This window comes from Pelecanus crispus, chromosome 1 (assembly GCF_030463565.1).
Source record: "Pelecanus crispus isolate bPelCri1 chromosome 1, bPelCri1.pri, whole genome shotgun sequence".
Classification (NCBI taxonomy): Eukaryota; Metazoa; Chordata; class Aves; order Pelecaniformes; family Pelecanidae; genus Pelecanus; species Pelecanus crispus.
This window is the reverse complement of record NC_134643.1, coordinates 103,793,853-103,801,035: the sequence shown is the minus strand read 5'-3', so window position 1 is coordinate 103,801,035 and position 7,183 is coordinate 103,793,853.

Sequence of the window (7,183 nt, the reverse complement as noted above, 5' to 3'; positions counted from 1 at the left end):
AGTCTATGCAAATGACTGGTGCGTCACCTAACTGATCAGAAGAATCGGTGACATTACCATTGCTCAGGCTCCAGAGCCTGCCAGCGTTTTGTTCACCATCCAGCTACATGTGCAATGAGAGCACTTTGCAGCATACGCCAGGTTTCAAGCTGGCTTTCCTTCAGACAGCATGGAAGAGTTTATCCTTCACTGCTAAAAATCTGCATGCAGGTTCAGCAGTCTCTCCTAAGAGGCAAATACTAAGCCACGTACAATTCAGGAATGATTCTGTTTGAACAGCTAATCACAGGTTTGTGGCAACAATGAAACTAGGTATAAAGGGCATGCATAAATTTGTCACAGAACATGTGTCTAGTTTTTGCAGTCTCATTATACGCTTCATAAAAGGTATCTACTTTGTGCATATATGTGCACATATATGCGCACGTGCCCTTGTGCAGCATTGCTGAAATGCAGACTGAAAAAAACCAAAATCTATTAAACCTCCTAGGGAAGCAGTATAATGAAATCATGCTCACTTGTGCCCGGAGTCCCCTCTGCAGTATATGATTCCTGCCCTAGGGAAACAGTATCTGGAGTGGGGAAGAAAAAAAAAGTAACACCATTACTGCAAGCTATTTAGCCATCAATTTCCCCCCACCACACACACAGCCAGCTTATGATATTCACATTAGACTTATGCTGTAAAAACTAGTGGCACACTCCCTGCCTACAGCACATTTCAGACAGACTGCTGAAACCATCGGCTAGCTATGTATGTGAGTCACTCTTCGTCTAGTCTGGCTTGTTGTGCTGCTTTTGGCTGGGAGAGAGTTAATTTTCTTCACAGCAGCTAGTATGGGACTATGTTTTGGATTTGTGCTGGAAACAGGGTTGATAATTCAGGGATGTTTTAATTACTGCTGAGCAGTGCTTGCACAGTCAAGGCCTTTTCTGCTTCTCAGCCCACCCCACCAGCGAGCAGGCTGGGGGTGCACAAGGAGCTGGGAGGGGCCCCGCCAGGACAGCTGACCCCAGCTGGCCAAAGGGATATCCCACACCATGTGAGATCATGCTCAGCATGTAAAGCTGGGGGAAGAAGGAGGATGGAGGGACAGAGTGATGGTGTTTGTCTTCCCAAGTCACCACTACGCATGATGGAGCCCTGCTTTCCTGGAGATGGCTGAACACCTGCCTGCCATGGGAAGCAGTGAATGAATTCCTTGTTTTGCTTTGCTTGTGTGCACAGCTTTTGCTTTACCTATTAAACTGTCTTTCTCTCAACCCGTGAGTTTTCTCACTTTACCCTTCCCATTCTCTACCCCATCCCACCCAGGGGGAGGGAAGAGTGTGCAGTGCTCAGCTGCTGGCTGGGGTTAAACCACAACACTTGCACACTTACCTCAAGGTCTGAGACTACAGGTAGGGACAGCTGTGATTAAGCTCTGAACTCCCTGCTCTAGCTTTAGGATTTAAAAAAACCTAAAGTCTACAAACAGCACCCATCAGTTTCAAGTGTCTGAAAACACAAGGGAATTGGGGTCATCCATTCTCCCCAGTACTCCCACATTCTCAAGACAGGCAAGCTGAAAGTAACCCAAAAGAAGGGTCTTGCTGATGTCGCCAGGTTACAAACATCTAACATTAGCTCAGGCACTGGGGATCATTATTAAAATTTTGTTTCCTGACTGAGCGTTACCATGGAGCTTCATCACCTGCATTACAGCCGTAGAGGCTACACAAAACTTATACTTGCCTTTCAAGATACAACTGGATCTGTGCATTAGCATGCTTTTATCCCAGTATGTTCAGGCAGAGATGCAACTGTGCATGCACACAAGTGCAAGCATACACAGTTTCCTAATCACTGTGCACTACTACTTCCACAGAGAGGTTCTTAGCACATCCTAAAAACAAGCATGTTGTCCAGGTCTGACTACCCATGGGACACAAGTGCAGCAAGATGTGGCACCTCAAAAAACAACCTTCAATGACACCATTCTGCATCAGAAAAGTGAGCTCAATTGATGTTAATTGACTCACAATGTATCAATCATGTATCAAAACAATCAGCAGTACAGAACACACAGTGAAGATTAACTCAAATTGTACTTTTATTTTCAGGATTAAAAACCCCAATGATATAGACACAGAATAGAGTGGAAAGAAACATGTCAACCCAAGTTTATCTGCAGTTCAAATGAGGCATCCTGGTTTCACAAAAGTGAATTGGACAGATTGATAAAGCACAAACTGCCAAGAGAAAGAAGAGCAACTGCACAAAATACAAACTCACAAGAGGTAACTCCTCTTCACCTGGCTCCCTCTGTCCCCTTCCACAGTATAAATAGCACAAATAAAAAAATCCAACTTCAAAATACATTTGACATTGAGCAAAATCAAAACCATCAAAATTATTTTTATACAGGATGTACTGATCAATACTTTTTCAGAATTAAGAATACATTGCAGTTCAACTTAAGTGAGATACAGAAGAATTTATCACAGGTTTAACAAAGCGTAAGAGAAGTACCATTTCAATGAACAACACAAAATACATAAATATTCAGGAACATAAAATATAATTGGATTCAGCAAACAGTTCTAAAGCTGACATTCTTATTCCAGACTCTACAATTAAAAGTTAAAGCTTGTTTACTTGATAAGACTTGTAGAGGAAATAAATATGCTTACAGAAGTACACACATTTCAACACGATAGGCGTAGTAAATCAGTGGGACTGACTGTTTTTAATACAAAATAGAGACTGATTTAGCAACCTAAACCAAACAGCTAATAGGATTATCATTGGAAGGTATGACTAAGGAAATCACTACACTCCTACCACAGTTAGCCCAACATACATGTCCTTAGCATAAAATTTATTTGCTCTTCAGCATATGCTCTGGCTCTTCTACCTCCCTGTTGCATCAAGAACCAAAGCTGCAATAAGAACTTGTCAGACAGAAAAGCAAAAAAATACGTCTTCTTTTCCAGTGCTGAAAGGGCTACATCTTGACCTGACTTGAATTTTGAATGAAATTTTGGGTCAGTTCTGTTCTTCACATTAGACAATTTCTCCGTGCTTAAACAACCACTGAAAATTTGCCTGAAGTTTTGTCCCAAACAGTGGTCCTCTGACCAAAGAATTTGCTTATTAGGGATGGGTAACAATATGCTGAAGTATAGATTAAAGTCTTGCTAAAACTGCATATGGACTCTGTGTTAAATATTGTATATTCAAGTAAACCTCAAGTCACATATGCTCTGTCAGACTTCTGTGGGTAACCCCATTTTAAATCAAAATGGCCATGCCCTCTATTTATCTACAGAAGTCCTAAATCCTGGTCTGCTAGATGATACAACAACAATCTCTGACACCTGAGACTGGTATGCAAAGAAAATATTTCAAAAAGCTTAGACAGATGAAAACAATAGACAGGCATCTTGGCAGATGCCCTACTTCTGTCTGAGCCAAAATCCCTGCTCAAAAGTGCTTCTTCAGCTTTACAGCACAGGTGATTTCTGAACTCCAACATACTAACTCAGTACCATATTAACAGTAAAAACTCAGTAACATATTAACACAGCAGAAAACAGCATATGTCAGGAACAAATATACCATTTTCCCTTTATTCCTTTCTTCTCTAAGAAATCTGTTTAGCAGAACAGGGGCCTTTTTGCAATCGGCATTTGTGCTCTAAAGACTCCCAGTCTGACACCTCTCACTGACCACAGCACCCCTGAAAGTTGCTTTGCCAGCACTGTCTCTGGTGGGATCCTCTCCATCTCCATCACAGCAAACCACAAGCAAGTTGGTATCCCTTCAGTTCTTGAAATAAAATTGGACAGTAAGGAATCTGTCTTTTGTTCTCAAAAAAAAAAATCAACATTACAACTCCCAGCTCCACAGTTGTTAAATATTTAGGACAGTAGTTCCCAAATAAGGAGCTGAGCAATTGATAGTCTGCAAAATCTAGTAATAACTCCTCTTTGTTTTTACCTACAAGCACACAGTAAGATGCTAAAAACTCATATATGCTTCCTAACAACCTTCTTCCCTGATGCTCTCCATCAGGGACACATACAGAGGTCTCCTGTGCCTCAGCTATGCCCTTGAATTGCACCTGGCAGCAATCAGTGCCAGAAGAACAGGCATACCCACCAGCATGCTCGGCTTTCAGTGACTGCACATTGGGAAGAACAGTCATAACAGAATGTGTAAGTAACTTGAATCTAAGAACAAACCATACAAATAATTATTCAAGAATATGCAATTCCAAGTAACTATTTTGCCTCAAGCAGCTACTAGTTTCCTGGCTTTTCCTTTCCCAGCACCTACAGGATGGTCAAGTCCTCAGAACAATTCTTTTGGGGGAGTTTCCCACCTAAACTGTTTGAAAGTGAACCCTACCACTTGGGGAAGACAGAAGTGAGACAATCGCTGTATTCAACAGATGCAGGCCTACATCAACAGCAAGGAACCCCCAGCCTTCTCCTGCATTCATGCCAATCTTTATTTCCTCAAGCTCACACATTCCTGACATTGCAGGCTGTCAGTCACTCCATACTCTACCCAGCTGCAGCCCGCTCAGAGGCTAGACTCTCAGCCGAGCTTCTCAGTGTGAGCTGCAGCCACTGTCACTCACCTGCCAGACCTGCTCCACTCTGCTGCCCGAAACCTGGCTAAACACTGCCACACCTTCAGTGTGGGCACTGGATGCAAACTACTGCCCTACTTCCTTGATCCTCCCTTCCTGCCCAGCTCACCTTTTTATAATGCCAGAAAACAGTCTGCAGCCCAAAGTCCAAGTCTAGATGAGCTCCGTTTTGCCAAGCGTGAGGGAATCTGGGTATGCTGTGGTGCTGTATCAGAGAGATAAGCCTATTATACAGGTAGCTTTGTTATGGGCTATAATGTGTAACAGCAGAAAGGTAGTTCACATTGCTTAGGATGGTTTAGGACTACCCTAAAACCAGTTCTAAACATCAGCACTAACATTGCCCAGAGTATCCCCAGGAGATACCCTGTTGCAGGCAATTGTATCTGCCAATTGCCCAACTCGCTATTGAGACTGTCGGGCTCCTCACATAGAAGCGTAACACCCAGCACTGTTCCGAAATGACATACAAGTCTCTTCAGATAGGCCAAACTTACAGAAATGTCATCTCTTCTCCTCCCCCACTTCATCATTAATCCTAAAGCTATTTTCCATTTCTTCTCCCTCTGCTAACACTCTTAACACCTAGCATGCCTTTGCTGTATTTCAAGAGGCAAGAGCTAACAGCAAATGTTAGAAAAAACTTCTGAGTTTGTACTTAAAAATATCTAACCAAAGCCCTGAGTTACAACATCTCTATTCCAATAAATAGAACAGAAGGACTAACACCACAATCATTACTGTGCACACACAATATAAATATTGGTTAAGCCCGATAAATCTCTTTTGAGGTAGATATATACAGTACAAAATATTTTAAGAGTTGAATGCGAACATCATACTCAGTTCACCTTCTCGCCTTGTCCTCCAGTTCTGTAGGAAACCTTGCAAACATATTATTTCTGCCTCATCAGCATTCAAACCAAGTTTTTCCAAGTTCTGAACTCTAAGACAACTTGCAGCTAAAAGACCACTGAAACCAAACGCATACATTTAACACTATCATGGAGTTTCAGTTGGGGCCATGAGAAAAGTAGGTTAACACAAAATTCAGCTAAGGAAAATCCAGGTATTTTAAATAACTTTGCAAACAAAGTAATGCTGTTCAAAACAGGTTCCAACAGTTTCATCAACAAGAAAAAAATAATACCAAAAATAATAAAGCCTTCTGCTGGGGTTTTCAAAGGAAGTTTTAAACTTGAAATTTGAACTTTAGTTCCCAAAAACTGATTTTGATGACTTGCCCCCTGTCACTGAAACACAAGAGGAAAGGAGAAAGACAGCTTGACATACAGATAACCCCACCCCCAACTCCCTTAGAGAAAGGATTCAGTTAAAAAAAATTCAAGGAACTCTAATGAAAACCATGCAACAAACAGATAAATCAGATAACAGTCTGCTCAGAACTCAGCCAAGGTTCACATGGAAGGTTTGCAAACCTTTAGATAAACTTGTCCTGAGTTCAGAGTTTATGACAAGCAAGCAAAGAGGTTTTGGGTTTTTCTGGGCTGTCAGACCATGATGGCAGACATAGGATACAATAAAAAAATAAATAATATATCTGGAGATTCACTTTTCTTTTGAATAAAATATTTATAAAGACAATCCATTCTATTACAAATAGCTTAGAGATTAATAGAAATTCATAATCACTGAATAGTAAGTGCACCAACAGTTGCTTTACAAAGATGATTGAGCAGAGAAGTACCTGCTAATCACTCACTTTTTTAACCAAAGATAAATCAGACTGTAGGACTGCTATCAGCTAGTCATTTAAGTGCTGATAAGTACCAACATGTGACTGCATTGGCTCAAGCACACATGGTCATGTTTTGTTGTGAATCAACACAAAAACGAGTATGACTACAGAAAGAAACATCACTGATGCCTGCCTGTGCTTGTGTGACTTGCTTACTTTGTCACAAGTAGGTGCAGGCTGGGGAAATTTCTCCCCCATAACTGTGGCTCTCTGACTACAAGCACAACTTTTGGGTTGAGTTACAGAATTCACTGTCACACTGCAAGTCACAGAGGTCCAGTATTTGTGTTCTGAACAGTCCCTGTCAGCTGCAGTGCTTTGAATACCGAGCAAACTCCCACTTAGCCCACCTTCTTCCAGGGAAAGGCTGGCTGTGTGAGAGACTTTACCAAAGAAAGCTCGATGGATAGAAAAACAAGTGAACAGCAAGCAAAAGAGAAAGTTTGTGCTGGGGTTTCTCAGATGTCTCAACCAGAATTCAGATTTGCAAGTTATAATCCTCATAATTTGAAGACTGAGATATTCTCCAAATTAATGCCTAAAGAAACACACTTAAACATGGTTGCAACAAATGTATTAAAGTAAAATAAAGAGGTCCAGAAGAAGAGTTTGGAGTCCAAAGAGGCAGAGCTTCCCAAGCCTTTGCCTCTCAGGCCCAAAGGACAGTTCAGATACTCAAGACAGCCTAACAGCTTCCCCCTGAACAGCAGCAATATTGTTTCTTCAAGTAACTCGGAGGTAGTGTCTGAAACAGTGTAAAGAATACAGCAGCAGCCTCCAGCTG